This window comes from Opisthocomus hoazin, chromosome 9, assembly GCF_030867145.1.
Source record: "Opisthocomus hoazin isolate bOpiHoa1 chromosome 9, bOpiHoa1.hap1, whole genome shotgun sequence".
In the NCBI taxonomy this organism is placed as follows: domain Eukaryota; kingdom Metazoa; phylum Chordata; class Aves; order Opisthocomiformes; family Opisthocomidae; genus Opisthocomus; species Opisthocomus hoazin.
The window spans coordinates 42,471,575-42,493,530 of record NC_134422.1 but is presented as its reverse complement, the minus strand read 5'-3'; positions in this window follow the sequence as shown (position 1 = coordinate 42,493,530).

Below are 21,956 nucleotides of genomic sequence, written 5' to 3'. Positions count from 1 at the left end.
ATTGTACAGAAGTTGCACACATGGGCTTGCTCATTGGGCAATTGATGAAATTGCTGTTCTTAACACCAGCCCTTCCGTTTTATGGATACAGAACCTGAATCAATGCTATTGGAGTAATGCGTCTCAGAGATAAAAATGCCTTACAAATTAATAGATCAGTTAAGAATTTTTGTAAGAGATGACAATAATCATGTTCTGGTTTTGATCAAAGTGAGACCCTCCATTTTCTGTCCAAGAATTGCATGTGGCCTCCTTTATAACAGCGACTGTGGCAAATTCACATGACATCTCTTTGGTTTTTGCAGACCTGAAGTAGAAGAGAACTCCAGAAAAAGAAACTAAAATGCCTTCGACTCAAAGCGGTTGTTCCTGTAGTTTCAAGAGTACAATTCAGGAGTTAATTCTGGTGGGCGGGCCGTTGTGTTGAGTAACAGGGAGATGGTGCATTATCCTAGCCTATATTCCATAGTCTATGCAAACACCTTGTGTTGGTGCCCCAGTGGAAATAGCTCCCTATTTATCCTGCTTATCACTGTGTACTTAAAGCATTATCCTAAACCAAGTTGGTACTCTCTGTAATCAAAGTGGTCCTGACCTTCCGTAGCCTTGAAAGGGAGGAGGAATGTATATTGACACTGCAGATTATTCTGTGTTACAGCATTAAAAGTCAAAGGGATGGATCTTTCGCTTTTTGTTGAGTGATGAGATGAGTCTCTGGTTCCAAAGTCACGGTTCAGCAGAAGAAAATTCTCTGTGCTTCTCCTACCCCAGTTATCCTCCTGCTACAGTTTTATGAGAGGGATGAGTTAAAATCTGGACCAGTGATGAATTTTCAAGGCTGTAAATTTGAACGTGGTCAATAAAAAAAGGAGCTGAAATGGTTGTGCACTCCTGCAAGAAACTTGTACCTCAAAATGGATGAAGTAAGATCACTGATGAGTGGGGCAAACTGCTAATTCTAGAAATAACAGTGGTTTTCAGGCGCACAAGTGTTGTTCAGCTATAAGGAGTATTACCTACCTGGAAACTTACTGACACACACCTTGTTAGCATAGGAAAAAGAGAATTTAGAAGGATCCATGTCATTATATTAAAAGATCACTAAAATAGCGAAATCATTTATTTTGTACGATGACAAGTAAATGTAGAAAAAAAGAAATCTGAAACAGCTTTGTTTTACAGGAAGCTATGGAAGTGTTGAGTCCCTAGATAAAGAAATGTGGATGAATCTGAAACGTATAAAACACCTCCAAGGAAGAAGTTTCACCTTGAGAGCAACATGAGAGAAACTACCCTGAATGATACCATGTGTCGTGAGAGGCTGCTCAGCCGTGTAAGAGAGGCAGGCAAAGAGGTGGCGGAGCAGAAGGAAACTTTTTAAGCAAGGAGGCAGGGGATTTGGAAATGAACGACAGCGAAACACGGGTTTGTCAGAATAATTTTCTTTGAGTTTTAGTATGCTGTCTCCATTCTTCAGGGCTTTCCCCAAATGCTTGTACTACTGAGAGTGCTGCGTTCCCATTGCAAGCCATGATGAAAGGGCAGAGGATCAAACTGAGGAGGTGACAAGTCATTACCCTTATTCTGGAAGAGAATTCATTGCAGAAGTGACAGTTTTAGTACACACAAAGATGCAGAAAGATTTTTTCCCTACTTAAACAATGTTTCCTTCTTAAAGGGTGACATATTTCTACCATTCAAAGAATGAAGAGATACCTACCTGCCAAAACCAAATCATAGCTGCTGTCAGAGGCTCCCTCAGATGCCTGCATATCAAGTACATTCAGCACTCGGATGCGTGACACGGCACGAACCTTTGCTGTGCATCGAATTGCACTGGAGCGGAAAGGCCTGGTGCTGAAAGGGAATCTGGGGCCCTGCTTCATATGTTCTTTTCTGTCCGTCCCTTTGAGAAACGATGACCTGGCAACATGCATTTTTATATACATGTATTATACCTGTATTTATACATATATTTTTATACCATTTTATACCTGTAGTGTCAACATATACTGTTTAAACAGACAATTTAGATTTTAGCGTTAGATTAACATTTAGATAGTATTGCTTGGACTGCTATTCAAGTCTGAAAAAGAGACAGAAGAAACATTCGGTAAATTGGAATGTTTAAAATAGCAGAGACTTAAAAATATCATAAGGAACTTCTTTGTTCATGATGTCAGTCATGTTTGTTGCAACAAAACACAGCATTTCCGACACCTCACTTGAAGATAATCTCTTTTGGTTTAATGAGCTTCTTCATACATAGAGTTGAGGCTTGTCGGAGAAAATTGGGATTTTCTTTGCCTTCTCTGACTGTGTGTCTCCCACCCCTGTTGCCTTCTAAGGTGTCGGCTTAAGCATGGCAGAGGGTATTTCTGAGACTACCTTGTCTGACTCAACTTATGATGTAATATAATAGTCAATTATTTCTCTTTACTGCCTTCTTTTCCTAGAACTCCCAACCTTTGTTGCAGAGAACCGCAACTTTTCAGGCAAGTAATATGACAATTACAGCCAAGAATACTTTTGTATGTCCTGAGAATACACAGGATCCCGGCGTGAACATGCACATACGTACAAAATGGACCTGCAAGTTACATGGACAAGTCATTTCAAAAACCAGGCCAAGTATCCAACATACCCTTTTATTTTATTCATAACTTAGAAGCCTTCAGCCAAGCTAGATTAATTATGTAAATGGTACAACAAGATTATTTTTCTTCTGCTGGTTAATTTTCCTCAATGTTTCAGGTCAGTAAACAGTTTCGGTTTTGCTTTTTTGATTTTAATGCATTAATGTCTTTAGTAATTGTTTCCTGAGGTCTGACAGATACTCGAGGGTCTTGACATACTGCACCTGCGCTGTTCTTTTTCTCAGCTAAATCGCTGTATTACAGCAAGTTGCTAATAAGAGAATTTCTTAATTCTCCTTGTCCAGTCACAACATCAGTGGGCCCCAGGTGTGAATTAAACAATTAAGTGCTCGTAAAGGTTTTCTTTGCATTATTTAGAAATACTTTGCTAAAGTAAACTTACATAATTTGAAAAGAAGCAGCCAATTTTAGTACCTCTGCTTTAGTGTTTTATTCCTGGAATATTTTTGGCATGAAGCAGCCAAGTTCAGTACCTCTCCTTTTGTGTTTTATTCCTGGAATATTTTTGGCATGACTATCTTGGGATGAAAATAGTCACATTTTTTATAAATGTCATGTATTACCAAAACATCAAATAGGGCTGAAAAGACAGGAAAAGCTCATGTTGCTGTTTGCTTCTTGTTTTTCTTGAAGTGGGTCTTCCTCTAGAATGGATGCAGAGCTACGAAAGACCTGCAAAACTTAAAAAAACCGACCCCAGAACCTCCTGGAGAAAAGGCTGATGTTTGGAGTGCGTGCCCTACCTCTCCGCAGAGCACCGTCAGCGGTGGTGACGGAGCGGGCTGGGGACAGACTGGCACGGTCAGTGCTGGCTCACGTACTGCAGCCGGGCTCAGTCACCCGAGGACACGGCGATGCGGGTGAGGCCGCTTGTCTCACTGCCTCCCGTCTCGGCCGGCGTGGACGCTGCCTCTGCCTTGGTGTCGTACCGTTTCAGGGGGGTGTATAACATGAAATAATACAGTGAGACACGTCGGGAACAGCAGCTATTTCAGGGAGCACCCCTTTCTCCTCAATTGCGTTCTGTCTGTCTGCTTAGATAGCGAGTACTGCATTAGCAGTGGGAAGCAGCGTGGTGACTGGCTCTGTGCTACCCAGTTGCATTTACTGAAAGGTGAGAGGAAGTACAAGTAGATACTATGGAACACCCCATTTTTTTCTCCTTTCTTTGGCAAGACTCTGAATTTCCTTAGCTTGGCTTTGCAATTAAGAAAGTGACAAATGAGGATTGCTGTATTTGTCAACTGGAATATTTAAAAATTTTGATGAAATTTTTTAATAATTAAAATTAAAAAATTAAAAAATTTTAAATATAATTTCATGTATCTTCCTGAGTTCAGATTGCCTGTTCAGGAAAGCATTTCTCCTCAGAGAATTTCCACTGCTGTTTAGCAGTGTCATAGCTAAATGGGAGCAGACTGTTCACTGGTCTGTGAGCACTGAGCAGTGCAGCCCTGTGAATACCCGTGTGTTTGTTACTGTGAATATACCTACGTACTCCACAGTAGGTAGTGGAGTAAAAAAATTCCGAGTTAACATGGAATGGGCATATTGATTCGTGTGGCACGATGAAACACTAAGGTGTGCCTCCTTTACACTCGGCCTCCGGCCAAAAGCCTGTTTGAAGTGAGGCGAGGACAGAAGCTTCATTTACAGGGAGCTTTGCGTACAGATATTTCTGTATGAACATGAAGCCATGCCTGAGTTAAATATCACAGATACATTTTGAGCTTGCTGACCACTTTAAGAGGAATGATGATGATGTTCTTGAGGTTACAGGATTAAATTGTTGGCGCGTATGCATTGAAAGAAACATTCTCAGTGCTGTTCTGGAGTGAACTTTGTGACGGTGTGTAGGACAACTTGAGAGTGGAAAACTACGGTATTGAATATTTAAGATTCTGGACACATTGGGTATATTTCATTTTGACTCTTAGCTCTACCACAGTGAGAAACCATGTTTATATCAACCTTTATGAAAAATCAGTATGTTTTATAAGCTTTTAACATCACCTAAGTGTGTACTTGAAGCTTATTGTAGATTTTTTCCTAGGGGAAGACAAGTTAACAATATCTGAAACTTTCCATGCTGCTGACGGAAGGCTTAAAAAGTAAGTTTAAGCAAAAAATCTTCGGACAGTTTTTAGTCTTACTTCTTTTGCTATAAGCTGAACAATGTGAACTGTCTCAGGCTTAGAAAAGTAAAACAAGCAAAAGATCCCCCCAGCAGTTTCAAATTCCATCCTAAATTTTTGCCCTATAAACAAACAGGTTTTCAGAGGAGGTTTCTACTGAAGATGCCATATCCTAAGTGTAAGGTTTTGTTTCCTTTTTCACCTTCTGTAGGACCATAACAGTGGATAGGGCTCACACTTTCTACACAGGAGAGCTCATTGGGGAGTGCTGTAGCCTCAGGTCTGGGATTGCAGTGTGCGTTTGTGACACACAAATGGCACCTTAAAGCCATCTGGTAATGTGCAGAGTCATATTTGCTTTATCTTTATCTTAAATTCCTAGCCCTGGGCTGTGAGACAAGCACTTACTCACTGGTGCATTAACTGCTGTGACTCCTCAGGCGTACCCCGGACATCTACATACAGCCGGGACGTGGATGATTAGCTATAGAGAAGCTACATGGCTGGAGTTTTTCTCCGATACCATTGCTTATCTCTGTAAATATATGACAAAAGCTGCCTTAGAGCTGGATGCTCAACAGTGGAGGGTCTGCAGCGTCTGTATGACCCAGCAGACTAACTGCAACTGGAAGCAGCCAAGGGAAACACCTGGAAGCTGAAGGTCCAATGAATCTTTGTCCCCTCATGGATTGCTTCTTGCGTGATGCTCAGAGGAAGTATGAGAATGAAGTAGGAACAGTGGATGCTGAATGCCAGCTAACACCAAAAGGAAGCATGGTTTTAACAGATGGCTCTCCAAGAGCTCTGTCCAGAAAGGAAATACCCAGTGCTTCCGATGGCCTTGAGCACTCTGTTCCAAAGATGATTTTCTGGTGTTGGTGGATGAATGTCATATTCCTTTGGACCAAAAAGGCGTCTGGGACAAAACTGGGTCTGGGACCTGTACCCCACACAGCTTTCTTGCCAAACGTTCTTTATAATTTCTCGCCTTGAAAAACTGGTTTTGGTGGAAGATTCCTAAAGCTCAGTTAAGAACCGTCGTAAGAGTGCTGTGATACTTAATCTGGACTGGCAGAGCGGCAGGGATGTATCAGTGATTAAAATCACATATCTTAATTTGAGGCTGAGAAAGGAAGTTCTTGAACTTTATTGAAAATCTTTTCCTCCTTATTACCTGAACCATTTGGGATAGCCTATTACCTTAAAAACCCGCTCAGTTTGATTGCCACTAGACCCCCTTCAAGACTTCTAAGGCTGCAGCAGGGAGGTGGAGAGCTAGAGTGCTATCTATTATAATGAATATGACGATTTATGAAATTAAATTACAGAAGAAGAAATGAAGATGTTGGGTTTGCTGATTTGTAGGGAAGGATCTATTTCTGCTAATTATACAATCTCTTGCAGAACATGGATGCTTAACTTTGAAGAGTTTGTCTGAGAGATAAAGCTAAAAGTTCCACAATAATAATGGTAGGTTTCTACACATAGTGTGCGGGCTTTCCTTTATTTTTCCCTTAATAAATATCACATTAAATCAGATTAGTGCTGATTTGTTTTATTTCGTGGAACTATGCACTTGACAGTTTGTCGAAGTCAGCATGTTTTTAAGCAGTTTAGGGAGTTTTAAAATTCTCTGTTTTCAAAATATAAAAATGCATTTTTAAGAATCATTGATCAGAATTGAATTGAGACTTTCAGGTTGTGATTTAGAAGACTTTTGGCCAGCACCTTTCTCAGCAAAAGTTAATCTTGTATTTTTTTCAAGGAACATCTGTTTAAGGGCCGAATTAGTGATAAATAAGAGAATTAAACCCATTAGGCTTCAAGAGCCCTCTTTGTTAGTTGTTACCTACCTATCAATGAACTGTTGCAGAAACAGAGGCCACAACTGTCTTAATCTGCTATCAAATTATGTCGTTCGTTTTTGTAATAGTTGCCTGTGTAAAAAGCTATTGTAATAAAAGCGAATACTGAGTTCGGGCAGAATTTTTACTACTTTGTTTAATCTCTTTATCATGGCCTGTTGGTGCATCTTCTTTATGCAAGGCATAAAATACCAAAGGAAATGCTAAATTAGAATCTTTTAATAGCTAAATTTTTTAAACTATTGAATTAAACATGGCAGCATTTCTTTCCTGCATGAATTAAAGTTCATCCGTGCAGAAAATTTTGAATGTAACATTATTTAAGCAATTTAAAAGTGAATTAAAGATTCATCCGTTGTATCAGGTATCTGACTTCAGGCTAACATTTTAATCTCAATCGTTGTTACAGTGTTTGCCATTCAGAAACTCCGAGAGGTAAAGAGGAAGGCTAATTTATGCAGAACAAAGACTCAGTTCCTTGTTGGTAGGTATGGTTGGGTGTCAGGGAGCTGCAAAATATGCTAATGGTGTTATTGTTTACCTTCGCATCTTGGGGATCGGTTACACTTAATTGGATAGTTGTTTTTAGCTTTTGCATTTCAGATTTATTTCTGGGTTTATGTTGTGTTAGTAGCTGCTATATTGACCACAGAAGGACTGCATTTTTTTCTGTTGTAAGGAGACCCACAGATTTTATTAGAATCATTTGTAAATGTTTTTAATAACAGCTGATTGACAAACAGTTTTCTGGCAGGACTTGGTTTAAAAAACAGTAGCTGTTGCTCTTCAGCATTTTTCAATATGCCAAGTTACCATCCTCTGATATCTTTTCATCAGCAGGCCTGATTCATCTCCTGGCTAAACAGGTGCAATTTCTTCATCTGAGCTGCTCTTGAATTTTAACTAGGAACAGTGAACTGATAACCAGATTCATTACATTGTGTTCAGACATGCTGAATCATCCTGAGAAATACTCTAAAAGGGGGTTGGACTTGGTCAAAAAGGTGTTTCTTTTTGAAACAGAAAACCAAAAGTTGTCCATAAGATGCCCAGAGCATTCACTATACATCAAATATACTAAGAACACGTGATTAGTGTATATATAAAATACATAGAAGAACAGGCAGTGTGTAACTGCACCCGAAGGAAGTCCCTACAGCCACAGAGCCTGTTTCAACGGGTTGGAAGCAGAGGGCAAGATTCTTCTTCTTACAGGAGAGTCTGCCCCAGGGAGGGCTTTTCTGCCAAACTCTCCTCACGGAGGTCGGGCGCTGTTTGTAACGCAAAGGTTAGCCTTACATTGAAAACATTAATTCCATAGCGGGGAGCATTTATGAAGTCCCTACAGATGACTGATCCTTTTTAACCCTGCTCAGGCCCAGAGGGTCCCAGGGCAGTGTGATCCATGAACTAGCTGCCCTGCAGTTATTTTGTTGTTTCTCAGCAATAGTTCGTAGCGGGTGTTCACTTCTCCCAGGATTCCTGTTATTTTGATGCCTTCTCTAAATAAAAACAGTGCGTTTTTTGAAGTAGGGAAGAAATAGTACTGGTATAAATCATACACTTGGAAATTAAATCTCACCACATATTTGCAATGATCTTTTCCTTTCCCTTGCCTAATGCAGAAGTGAAATACTCTTTCCACTGGCAAGCCTGTTTCTCTACTATTCTTCTGTAATTATCAACAGAAAGTAACTGACTCTCCTAAGAACTGAATGTAATGACTGTAGTTCTGCTTACTTTAATTAGATGACCAGGTTAGGAAAACAATTAGTCATTCTCCTTAGTGATAACTACAGGCAAATTTTATTGTATAATTGCATGTTAGCACAGAGCTAGGTATTTTCACCGTGTTTGTCCGATTCTGAACCGTCAGGTCCTGGCTATAAAAGTCCAGGTGTAGCAATTAGGTCCCTTTTGTTTCGTCATGAGGGAGAAAGAGCAAGGATTATGCATTAGTTCACAGTATGGAAAACAAGCAATGAAGTTAACGAAACTTCACAGAACTGTCTTGATTTCCTACCAACACCAGTTTTACGTCAGTAATTCTGCCTTTAATACACAGCTATCAGTGAAATCGGACGATGCAGATACTGCTTAGCAGAAAAGGCAGCCTACAGTATTGTGAACTTCTTAAATCCATCTAATGAAGTCAGGCTGTATTAAGATGTGCAGGGATCAGAAAACCCCAACATTGGATTATGAAATGATTATAAATATGCTAAAAATATTTCTTTAATTTTTTTAATGAAATATGAATTAGAAACTAGCTGAATTTCAGTGAGTGGAGAATTACACGGAGCAGAAGCTACAGGGATGATTGATTGTTATCAGTAATTACATGTTCTGACTAAACACGTGCAGATTCCTAGTGTTACTGTTTCTTGTATCCAGGTGATTTTATTTTAATGTCTTTGAACAAAAAATGGAACAATATGGAATAATAATGAAGGAAAAAAACCCCAAAACCTTCTTAGAAAGGCCCAAGATTTCATTTTTTTTGATGTTTGGCTATAGTTATAGAAAAGTTTTAATTACTGATTGCTCAGACTACATAGAACTGGCAAGAAGAAAGGTCACTGAAGTTTTCCTACTCTCTCTTGAGTGCTTCTCTATAATAGTCCTAACTTACAGAGGGGAATGTAAGCGGTTGCTGTTAATATTTACTGTTCTGACCTCACTCACAATGAGTTCTGTATGCTTTTCGCATCACTGAAAGTAGACTTACAAATGAAGGTGCTGTCTCCTTTATTTTCAGCATTGGAGAGGCCACACTTCAGGTAATTTCTTCTGGAGGCTAGAGGGTGAGTATCACCGTTTCGGTAAGATCTTTTCCTTCCCCCAGATACTGTATGAACACTTGCTTAAGAATATAGGAGACAAACATACAGCCATTAGAGTGAGGTGTGTCATTCATAGCTGTGGTAGCACAGGCAGTCGCTATCCACATTCAGAACACAAGAAAACTTCTGGTCCCAAGAGGCGGAAACCACCAGCAGCAGCAAGACCCAGTAACATACCTGTGAGTTACTAGCAGCTCCAGTAGATTTGTGTGGCTTTATTTTGTGATACAATATAAATATTTCAGAGATACCTAAACATGTGGTTAGACAAGGGCAACAATGAAAGTGATGCCTGTTTGGAATAGTTACTTAAAACACAAAATAAACGTAATATAGAAACTGAATGGAATTTTTTCCTCCTTCAGACTAGAGAATCTAATAAATTAACTTGAATGGGAGTCAGGAATTGGCACGCAGATCTGTAATACGAATACACTATGCAGATAGCTGAGTCTGGCCACTGAACTAAAATAGAAGTGCATAAATAAATTTGAATTGATTCAGATAGTACTGAATTAAAAAAAAAAATCTTAGAGGTGAAGAAAATTTGAAACTAAAGAAACTGGTTTAGGATGAAAGCTCGATTGGGTCATGTTAAAGAAATGCAAAAGAAAATAAAGGACTAGATTTGCTGAATGTCTGGGGATGAGATGGTGTTAGCCTGCCAACATCACCTGATCTAGTTTGTACAAACAATTACATTTTCCTAGATGAAGACGAACGAGTGGGGAGTTTAGGTTTTGTCTCATAGTGTCTTAAAACAAGTCGTACATTAGGTGCTCACCAGACATTTGCATTGAATTGTGCTCTTTTTGGGGCTCTCCACCTCTACCCTGCTGAACAGTATTTACTGCTATCACAGGCCTTTAGAAGTTAAGGTGTATTTCAAAACTGAACATTTAGTTGATCTTTGATTTTGGATGTTTTGATTTGATTTGTTCAAAAAAAAAAAAAGGATTAATATCTGCTACCAGACTTTCCAGGGTTGTCTAGAAGGACTTACTTGTTGGATCTTGGGCATATACTGTGAATTTAAGCTGATTCTTAAAGAGGATTAAATTCATTTTTATTGCAAATATGGCTTTTTCCAGCACCTTTGGGAGCAGAAAGGCAGATGAAAAAGAGAACACGATGTGAGCATTGAAAAAACGAGAGGCACACAAAAAATGTGAACTGCTGAATTTACTGTCTAGCTATAATGAGGTATTGCTTAACAATTAAGTTAAATTATGCAGCTGTTTCCTAGTATATCGTGCTAATGCATCTGAGAAATTACAATTTTCTGATTGGAGAATGTTATGTGGAGGAAACTGTAGCATTCCCCATTCCTGCAACAATTCATTTCATGATTAAAAAAGGAAGCCAGTATTTTCGCAGCTGGCAAGAATAGGCAATAAAGAATGACAATCCAAGGAGGCCTGTTAGTCACTGACACAATAAAATAATCCCAAACAAAAGCTGCAGAAGGAAAAAAGCTTGAAAGGGTACCAATGACAAGCAGCCGCAGCTTGTGGGTTGCTGTGGTGAAGTGGCTGTATAGCCTGCTAGTAGCAGAAACAGGTTTGAATGTTTCACAGGGAAATGCTGTCACATGTGCAGCTTCAAAGACAAGTGCTCAAAGATTGCAGGGAACTCTTAACTCAATACTTTAGAGAAAAAACTGCATGTACGCCAGGGATATACATCAGCTTTAAAAAACAAAACCAAACCCAACTTTGCTAACCAGTAAGTCTTAATCTACTTCAAGTTTTAAAAAAATTTTGCTTCAATGAGGATTAAGTGAAAATTGAAGATTTGGGAAAACTAAGTAGTATTGAAGAAGTAAAACAAAGGAGATACGCTGGCGTTCCAAATTTGGCATGTGGAATGTGCTCGTTGGAAAAATGGCTGCATAAACCAGAGAAGAAATTAGGTATGTTAATTGGAGCAGGTGGCTTATTTTTATGATTTCATTTTTGACCAGCTTGAGTTCTTGAGACTATTTAAAATTCCAGTCTAACAAATTCATAAATAAATCTGTATTACCCATTGTTTAAACTTATTTATGCAAAAAAATCACAGAAACAAAAACTCTAGATGAAAACACATAATAGCTTTTGAAAAAAAAAGAAAGCTTTTCAATTAGCATCCATACTTCAGATGATCCTTTTATTCTGATCATCTGTTTTGCATGATTCTTTTGTTTTAGTCAGCATTTCCTTTTAAAAAAGGTTGAATTGGAGGAAAATACCATTTTATTTCACTTTTTATGAGTCTGAATAACATAAAATGAGGTTGTGCCATGCTTCATGACCATGCATATTTAAACATTTTCTATAAATACTTTGACTTACTTTTGTTTTAATCTTGTGACAAAGCACTGCCTGGAAATGATAATGAACAAACCCAAGAAAATACCATTTGGAATCGTTCTGGCTTTTGTTTGTACCAGTTGTTCCATAAAGGCAAAGCAGATTTGGCCTTTTAATTTCCTTGAGTCATCTAATTCTTTAAGCTACTTCTGTAATGACTGTTTATATTGAGTTATGGTATTATTCATCAGAAAAAACTTAGTCTGTGATCAAGCAAGTTTCACGATCTTTTTTCAGTGTTGTCCCCTATGTATCAAAGTTGCAGTTCCCCCTAAGCAGAGGGAAAGACTTTGATGAAAGAAGTGTTTCTGTTTCCCCATTTCTCATGGAATGATTCAAGAGTCTTTACCCACAGAACAAAACAGTATTTTTTTCTGTCTGAAAAGGATGAAAATTTGGGAAATCCTCCAGAATATAAAAATTACTTTTCAGAATCAACCTTGAAGGGACTTAAAAAAAAAAAATCTTTAAAACAGGGTGCGTTAGTCCATACTCAGTGAACTAGTGAAGCTGGCAGCTGGTTTGAATGAGTTAATAATGTACATAGCTGCTTGGGCACCTTACCCATGCTCTGGCGCTCGCTGACACCGGTTCTTGCACCTTGAGATGCTCAGGTGTTATGGACCCTGCCTTCTTCTATCCTGTGTCTATGACGTGATGAAGAGCCGTGGGCTTTCTACCTTACCTGAGTAAGGTACCTTTTGTCCGATGGAGGAGAAAAATATTTGGTCTGCTCTGAAACATTCAGTGTACTTCCCTTTTGGAGGACCATAAGCCACTTGGAATAACTGTCCCCTCTGCAGAGGCTTTCCGTTCTGAGGTGCAGTCTGTCTCCTCTTTCTCCCCACGTCTCACTGTAAGCGGAGTGACAGAATCGTAGGCAGTGGGCTGTAAATTTAAGCTTGAACACCAAAACTGTAATACAGAGTAAAGCATTTCCTTTGGATGTGTCTATTTCCCATGTGCATTTTTGGAGCTGTACATTCATTTTGTACACTTTTCCATGAGCACACAAGCCAGCTTTGTTCTTCTGTTCATGTCCACTGGCACCTGCTGCAGAGATGGAAGGGGCTTGGGCTTTGCAGGAACGTGCACTATCCGTACAGCGAAGAGATGAGTGGGAATATATTGAATAAAGCCAGGTACTGTTGCTCTCAGGCCTATCATGTAGACTCTAATTAAAAAAAATTCAGGAGGGAAAAAAAATATATAGACAATTAAAAAAAATAAACTATTACTGCAGGAGCAAACCAGGGAAATGTTAAATTAGTGTTCAATTTCTGAAGTTCCTTTTCTTTTGAGAACTTTTTCTCTCTCTTCTACTAAAAAGGGAATTTGGAGTTAATTCATTGAGAACAGCAGAAGTATGGGAATGCCAAGCTAGATGGTAGGGAAATAAACCACCATTTTTGCTGCCACAGCCCTTACATAAATAAACATCCTTCCAGTGACACCATTTACCCCGTATTACCTGATTGCTTCTGACCAGTATTTAGACCTTTGCCCATATGCTAAAGTCTCCTGTCTTCAGCTGCTGGTCGGCTATAAAGCATGTCTTTTGTCAGTGAGGAAGGTGCATCACCTCAGGGAAGCCAGGTCCTTTGAAATGATGGATTTCAGTGAAATGAATAAATACATGAGGTGCAGCTGACTGTAGAAGGCAACTAGAACAGGAAATACGGAGTTAACTAGGTGGGAATAGCAGAAGTGTGGGAATGTCAATACTGTTATCACTGCACTGCTATGTCCATATATACAATGATAACAGTATGTATACAACCATATACATGTGACTTATGGTGTCTCTGGTAAAATGTACCTTTTTATTTAGATATATGGATAGATACAAATGTCCATAGCATGCTCATAGTCAGTTTCTAAAAGTAATGCAGTTTCTGTGTGGATAGTACAAAAAGTATAAATAAAGGAAACTGATTACGTGCTAAGTTCAATTCTGAGTCTTACACATATTGTAATATTTTACAAATTACTTGTGTTGCAGCCACATAATAGTCACATGTAATTTGCACTTCTTAAAATGGGAGGTTACTACAAAAGTTGTCGCAGACTCTTAACTAGTGTCATAAATATTCCCCTGTAATCCACACAAGATGAAGTCTGTCAGTGCCTTTCCCCGGAAGGTATATTCTTCAATTTTCGTAGTTATAGCACAATGATAAATTAGAGCTTAATGCTGTCGTGCCACTAAGCTAACCAAGACTTTTCATAAGCAAATGTTAAAAAATATAAAAAGCAGTCACACTGGTGTGCAGCACAACATTTTTTTTTTTTCTTCATTGCCCAGAAGCATGAAAATGCTTGACTGTTTCTTCTGGTAAATCACTGGCAAAACCCGCCCAGATATTGGCTTCTTTCTTCCTTGCATTACCTTGGTTGTTTCTCGTCTTTCAAATAGACCAATGAAAGTTTTTATACTTAACACGATTTTATCAGCCTACGTCACCTGAGTTTGTGAAGTGGTGTTTGTGGGAATGACCCATACCTGGGGCTCTGAGGCTCTGTGCAGTGTTACAGTGAACACAGCGTTCTAAGGAAACTCACAACCCGGCACAGCTTTTTGACACAGCTTAGCACACGAGTGATGTTGTGCCATAATGTAGGAGACAAAACCCTTGAAACAGGTTTCATTTTAAGTCCAGCAGGCAAAGCATCAACCCGAGAAACACTGATGTTAATAACAAGGATAAAAGTCAGTATTAAAAAAAAATACACTGTACCAGAAAGGGATACATAGCAACTACAGACACTCAGTACTTACCTATATGTATGGAGGTAGACCAAGTTTAGCCATTTTTTGTGAGGGACTAATTAATTTTATTAGAGAGTAAGTAAATTCAGCTGTGAGTGTTTGAGAATCTAATGACTTCCAGAGATTCAGAATGAATTCAGCAATAAAAGCTAATTAGAAGGGAAATGGATGCCTAAAATATCCCTGGTGTGCATAAAGAAAGAGTATAAAGACCATTAATTGAAATTAAAATTTAACAGTAGCCTAATGCTGCATGACATAAAATTCCATCTGTTGTGCAGAGCCACTAAACAAAGATACATGGGGAACAGCGAGTGGTGTTTCAGCTTTGTGGCTAGTCAATGGATGTATTTTAATGTCAAGCCACTCCACGCGTTGAGGAGTCCGATGTTCAGAAGAGTCAGTTTCGGGCGTGATATTTCCTGTAATTACTAAATTAGAGGGAAAAAACTAAAAGTGATGCTGCATTAGTGAGACTTTTTATTTTTAATTAAGTAGGTGGGGTTTCTTCCTATTTATTTTTCCTCACAAGCGCAGAACAGGTACTCGTGCATTTTAGTACATACAGGCTGTGAAATCTGTGTCCAAACCATTTCCTAGAGGTACCTGCATGGTGCAGGCATCTGTGCACCTTGCAGGCTTCAAACAGAATTCAGGAGCGAAGTCAGCGTCCTTTCTCGCAGCATCTCATCTGAAACGCCATGGAAGTTTCTGCAGAACACGTGCAAGGAAGCAAATGACAGCCTTCAATAATTTATCCTAGGATGTCTGGCTTCTTGTGCTATTCACAAAATGTCTGTGAATGTTTTTCTTGTTGTTGTTGTTTTTTTAATGACTGATTAACAGTGGTGGCTGTAGCCAGTTTCAGCACGCACATCTCTGGCCTGAATTCCCCTGAAACAGTTCTCAAGATGTGGACTGATGTATTGATGAAAGGTTGTCACGTTGTACTTGCATTTCCATGTTAGATGAACACGGCTATAAGAATTCCATTTTGATGGCTAGAGACACGCAGCAATCAAAAAGGGTCTTGTTTGTTAAATGACAGATCTATTAGTTTATTTCTAGAGGATCTGTAATTGCTGAGCAATTTCCACCATGATGATTTTAGTTTCAGGCTTATGTGTTAGACTGGAACAACAGCTTTTTGGAAAGTGAATCTAACAAAGTGATTGTGCGATTCTTAGCACAACATGACTGCGGACTGTGATTGTTACCTAAGGCTAAATGAATGCTGAATAGGCCATAATGTCATATTAGATGCTATTTGAGATTCATACAGTACATTTTCTGAATGCCTCCATGCGCATTAGTAATTCAGCACCTCCATTCTGCGACATCTCTCCATGCAGGGTCAATGGCTGCTGCGGAACACGTGCAGTGGATGAAGAGAACGGAGTGCACCGAGGAGAGTCACCATCACGTTGTGTGGACTGAGAGAACGGAAGTCCTTTAGAGAAAAAAGTGATCGAAACAGATCAAAACAAGGATGTGACTTGTTTACAGTAGAAAATTACGTGAGTTGGTAGGAAGGAGGAATAACTAGAACCAAAGATAAAAACCAATTAATATTCAGCAGTTTTGGGGATATTTAGCTGAAGGTAATTAACCATCGGAAGAAGCAGCAGCAAAATACATGGAGATGACCTCTTTTTTTAGTCTAAGACCAAGGTTCAGTGCCTTTCTGGACAATCCTTTCAATCATTAAGAATATGCAAAATATAAATGTAAACAGGTTGCTAATGAGGTTATTTCTAACTTTGATTTGCAAATTTACCCAGAAGAAGAGCAGTGAGGTTTTTACACAGAGTAAAAGAATACTAATACTGATCTAACTGTGCATATTTCTTGAGGGAGCCGGTAGTAAATGCAACAGTAATGGTGAACAGTGGCATTGAAGTGTAAAGAAACAGCCGGTGGAACGAGCTGTTGCCAGACTGCCAGGCACGCTCTTTGCCCAGCAGAACCTGGGCAATTCAGCTGCCACATGGTCTGTGAGTTACAGCAGAGAGCGACTGGCCAGTGGGGCAGCCACAGCCAGAGGTGGCTTCAAATTGCCTTTGCTGCCTCTACCTGCTCCGTGTCTTGCAATCCATCTTTGAGCTACAAAGTCCTACGGCAACTTTACAGTTAATTTGTTCGTAAGAAATGGTGCCTCTCAAGTCAGTGGTAGCGCAGCCCTTTCGCTCAGGTCTTTCACTAAGCGTAGCTGGAAGAACAACTCTTGATGGGCAGCTGTTCCCAAAATTTCCTAAAGTTCTTGTCATTGCTGAAATATTTATTTCATTTTTTACTGTTCTGATATCAGTAGTTGATTCAGAGTAGCTGTACTTGTACTATTCCCAAAACATTCATTTGGGATGAAAGAGAGAAGTGACTGGATACGTATTTGTAGCAGCAGAGTATGTATCCATACTACCTTTACTGACTTTTCAAATTGTGTTTAGGTAGTTCAGTGCATCTATGTGAAGCCTCTCAGATTGTGCTGAACCAACTGTCTTTGCTTCCTCTCTCAGTAGTAATCTTCACTTATAATTAATTGAAAGAGGTGTGTGTGTATATATACATATATAGAGTATTGTCCATTGGAGAGATACCTGACAGCTTCTATATGCAAATGTCCCTCTCTTTCAGCCAAGACGTAATGATTATGTACATAATATTTATAAACATATGGTAAATCATTTTATAGAATGCGTTTCAGTACTGCAGAATACTTGGGAAAAATATTGTGAAAGCCATCTGTATGCCAGCAAGGTAATGAGGGGTGTGACAGGCGGGCTGCTAGCTGTGACTGTCCGAATATCTGCCGTGCTGTTATTGCACTTGTCCTTTTTCATCACGCAGACAATGGCAAAATTTCGAACCTGTTACTCCTAGAGCTTCAGCTTTTGAACGCCAGACATTTTTCAATCACTAGCCTTTAGAAATGCTTCTCAGAACTGCGGACAATGAATCACGTTTTGTAAAAGTTTCCCATTTCCTAAAGCAATGTATCAAAATTTTGTTGATTTTTTTTTCATCTATTTAATGAAAAAAGTGTTTCACCTTCTGCGATGGTTTCATCCGCTGTAGTCCTGTTCAGTTGCTGCCTATCTGCATTACGAGTTTCTGGCGTAGTTCCATGCTGCAGAAAGTGTAATAAACTTACTCCTCAAGTTAAATTGTGAACCCGGTGTAAATCCTGCATTCAAACTTCTGTCCCTGAAGTCGGGTGCGTAAGATACGTTGCCGTTAGTGGCCTGTAGGAAGAGACTGAACGCCCCAGAGTGAAGCGTGTGGAGGGTTTGGAAATGGAGGTGGGTGCAGCTGGTGGTCAGGTGTTGTCAGCATAAAATGAACATGGGGGAAAAGCTAAGACAGTTTATTTTTTCTATTTACTTTGGTTTTTAAACATAGTAATAAATTTAAGTACTTATGAAAATTAGAGAAAAGCGAGATACTGCTTTAAAATTTGACAGCAAGAAATTGGTGTCTGTGGTAACCCAGACACAACAGCCTTGTTTATCAAATCATTTTGTCTTCCAAGTGTTTGTTGGATACTTTGTGTCCAGTTTAAATCTGTCGTGACACAACAGCCTTGTTTATCAAATCATTTTGTCTTCCAAGTGTTTGTTGGATACTTTGTGTCCAGTTTTAATCTGTCGTGACACAACAGCCTTGTTCATCAAATCATTTTCTCTTCCAAGCGTTTGTTGGATACTTTGTGTCCAGTTTAAATCTGTCGTGACACAACAGCCTTGTTTATCAAATCGTTTTCTCTTCCAAGTGTTTGTTGGATACTTTGTGTCCAGTTTAAATCTGTCGTGACACAACAGCCTTGTTTATCAAATCCTTTTCTCTTCCAAGCGTTTGTTGGATACTTTGTGTCGAGTTGAAGCCCCTCATGTCTGGCATGGCGGCTGCAGCCCAGCGTTAACCTCACCTCTGCGGTTCCCGCCGGCACCCGAGCACCGCCTCAGCGACAGGTGGGTTCAGCTTCTCGGGGAAGTGAATCTCCTCATTTTCAAATCAAATCTGTTACCTTTTTTCACATGGTTCCGATGAGAGAGTCATAGAATCATAGAATCATAGAAAGTTTTGGGTTGGAAGGAACCCCCAGAGGTCATCTAGTCCAACCCCCCCGCAGCGAGCAGGGACACCGCTAACGAGATCAGGGTGCTCAGAGCCCTGTCCAACCTGGGTTTGAATGTTTCCAGGGATGGGACCTCCACCACCTCTCTGGGCAACCCGTTCCAGTGTTTCACAACCCTCATTGTAAAGAATTTCTTCCTTATCTCCAGCCTAAACCTACCCTGTTTTAGTTTAAAACCATCACCCCTTGTCCTGTCACTGCTGTCTGTGGCTGTAAAAGGAAAGCAATGACAGATTTCACCAGCAATCCCCAAACACCCAAAGCACCAGGGAGAGTTCACAATTTTTTTATTTTTCCCCAGAAAAAGGAGTCTTCATGAAAAGTCAGTCAGGTAGGCTGTTCTGAAGATTTATTCCAAACAAAATCTCCCCTTCTAAATTTATTTTCTCCAGCTACCTCTGTGGCTGAATTTGGTGTGCTCCTAAAGAGATTGCCCACGTTTTCAGGCAACTGAGAGACCTGTGCTTTAATATTTTTTAATGTTGTTTCTTGAAGCTGTTGTGTTTGACTGTCCTTCCAGGAATCCATTTTTGGGGATACGCCGTCAACTCCCTTTTATTGCACCCCATCCCCGCCATTAAGCAGCATAATTTCAGCCGCCGTGCAAGTGCTGATTAAATCCACGGGTTTTATTTTGCCGTTTTAGCTGCTCCTCGACAACTAATTGCTAGTTTGGTTGGGCATCAGAGAGGCCTTGAATTATTGGAATAAAAACACAGTGAGGCGGCATGCTGGAAAGGCACGGCCCGTGCCGTGGCTGGTGGTGGCGAGGCGCTGGCGGCGGGCGGCTGCGGGGTCCCTCTCTGAGGGGAGGCCGGTTCCGGCCGGTTCCAGCCAGCCCCGCTGCAGGGCATGGCTGCTTCCCTCAGCCATCGCCGCACGTCGAGGGAAAAAAGTGTTTGAGAGGAAACCCACCCTGCAGGCAGCGAGGAGGGTGGGCACGGCTGTGAGGAGCAGCCCTGCCTTTGCCTGCCTGAGAGGAGGAGGAGGAGGGGGGCTGCTGCAGCAGAGGCTGCCCTGAGGTGAGGGACCCATGCGGGAGCGGGTTCCTGAACCAGGAGCTGTGGCCGTGGAGAGGAGCCCAGGCAGGAGCGGGTTCCCGCCCAGGAGCTGTGGCCGTGGAGAGGAGCCCAGGCAGGAGCGGGTTCCTGAGAGGAGCTGTGGCTGTGGAGAGGAGCCCAGGCAGGAGCGGGTTCCTGCCCAGGAGCTGTGGCCGTGGAGAGGAGCCCAGGCAGGAGCGGGTTCCTGAGAGGAGCTGTGGCTGTGGAGAGGAGCCCAGGCAGGAGTGGGTTCCTACCCAGGAGCTGTGGCCGTGGAGAGGAGCCCAGGCAGGAGCGGGTTCCTGAGAGGAGCTGTGGCCGTGGAGAGGAGCCCAGGCAGGAGCGGGTTCCTGAGAGGAGCTGTGGCCGTGGAGAGGAGCCCAGGCAGGAGCGGGTTCCTGAGAGGAGCTGTGGCCGTGGAGAGGAGCCCAGGCAGGAGCGGGTTCCTGACCAGGAGCTGTGGCCGTGGAGAGGAGCCCAGGCAGGAGCGGGTTCCTGAGAGGAGCTGTGGCCGTGGAGAGGAGCCCAGGCAGGAGCGGGTTCCCGCCCAGGAGCTGTGGCCGTGGAGAGGAGCCCAGGCAGGAGCGGGTTCCTGAGAGGAGCTGTGGCCGTGGAGAGGAGCCCAGGCAGGAGCGGGTTCCTGAGAGGAGCTGTGGCCGTGGAGAGGAGCCCAGGCAGGAGCGGGTTCCTGAGAGGAGCTGTGGCCGTGGAGAGGAGCCCAGGCAGGAGTGGGTTCCTGACCAGGAGCTGTGGCCGTGGAGAGGAGCCCAGGCAGGAGCGGGTTCCTGCCCAGGAGCTGTGGCCGTGGAGAGGAGCCCAGGCAGGAGCGGGTTCCTGAGAGGAGCTGTGGCCGTGGAGAGGAGCCCAGGCAGGAGCGGGTTCCTGAGAGGAGCTGTGGCCGTGGAGAGGAGCCCAGGCAGGAGCGGGTTCCTGAGAGGAGCTGTGGCCGTGGAGAGGACCAACACTGGAGCAGAGGACAGCTGTGAGGAGGACAGAGCAACAGAGAGGTACTGCTGTGTGCTGAGCCTTGCCGCCATGCCCCTGCGCCTCTTGGGGAGGAGAGGGAGAGGACCTGAGAAAGGGGAGTGAAGCTGGGCTGGGGATGAGCGGGGAGAGAAAGGTGTTTTAAATTTAGTCTTTGCTCCTCACCATCTACCTCTATTTTAATGGGCAATAGATTCCGTTATTTTTCCCCAAGTTGAGTGTGTTTTGCCTGTGACAGTAAGACGTAACGTCTTTATCTTCGCCCATAAACTTTCTCACCAGGTTTTCTCCCCCTGGCCCTGTAGAGGAAGGGACTCACTGGCTTATCTTCGTGATAGTGTCTCTTACATTTCCAAAGTAGCATTCCCTTTAAAACTGTCACCTGAGGGCTTCTGGATTTTCTTTTATATGTTTTTATTTGTTACTGCATGTGGGTGGGATCCAAACCTAGGTCAGTAATGATTTCTCTGTTGTGACAGTAGGACATCTTTAAAATTACTCGGAAAAGCTTTCCACCTAGCTCTACCTTTCACTCTTCCTCCTGAAAGTGTGTGTTACTCAGCTCAATAAAAGTGCAGCTCTATCAAATATTTCATGTTCCTCTAAATTTTGATGACTTCTGGACCAGATTATAATCTCCAGCAAGTATATCGTATTGCTTCATTGCTGATATACTAAGAGACAGGGAGACATGAAGTTTTTTCTTGCTTTAAGTGGGCCTCTTCACAAGTTTGGTTATTTGCATGGTGTCAGGCATTTGAACGGACCCACAGTCAAATTCAGATTTTTTTGTTTATTGATTTACTTCAGATGTTTTCAGAATCACTCTAAGACATCTCTATTGGTCAGCACTGGAGTGCCGTGGGTATAAACGTACTTGGGGATGCAGCTGAGGTGATGAGGTCTGAACTTAGTAAAATCCTTTGCTGGATTCTCTCCCACAGTCAGTGTTGAAGCCAAAACTGACTAGGCCCTTGAACATACAATAGCTGTTCTTCTGTCCTACATGTTCTCTCATTCCTGTACCTACTCCTGCCTGGTACTGTAAGTGTTTTACCTCCTATTCAGTATCGCCACAACTTTGTGTCTAATCTTTAGTGCACCAGTTGTAGGACCTAAAAAAACAGTTTGCATTTTTGTATTACTCTCTACTGATGCTCCCAATAGGGAACAATC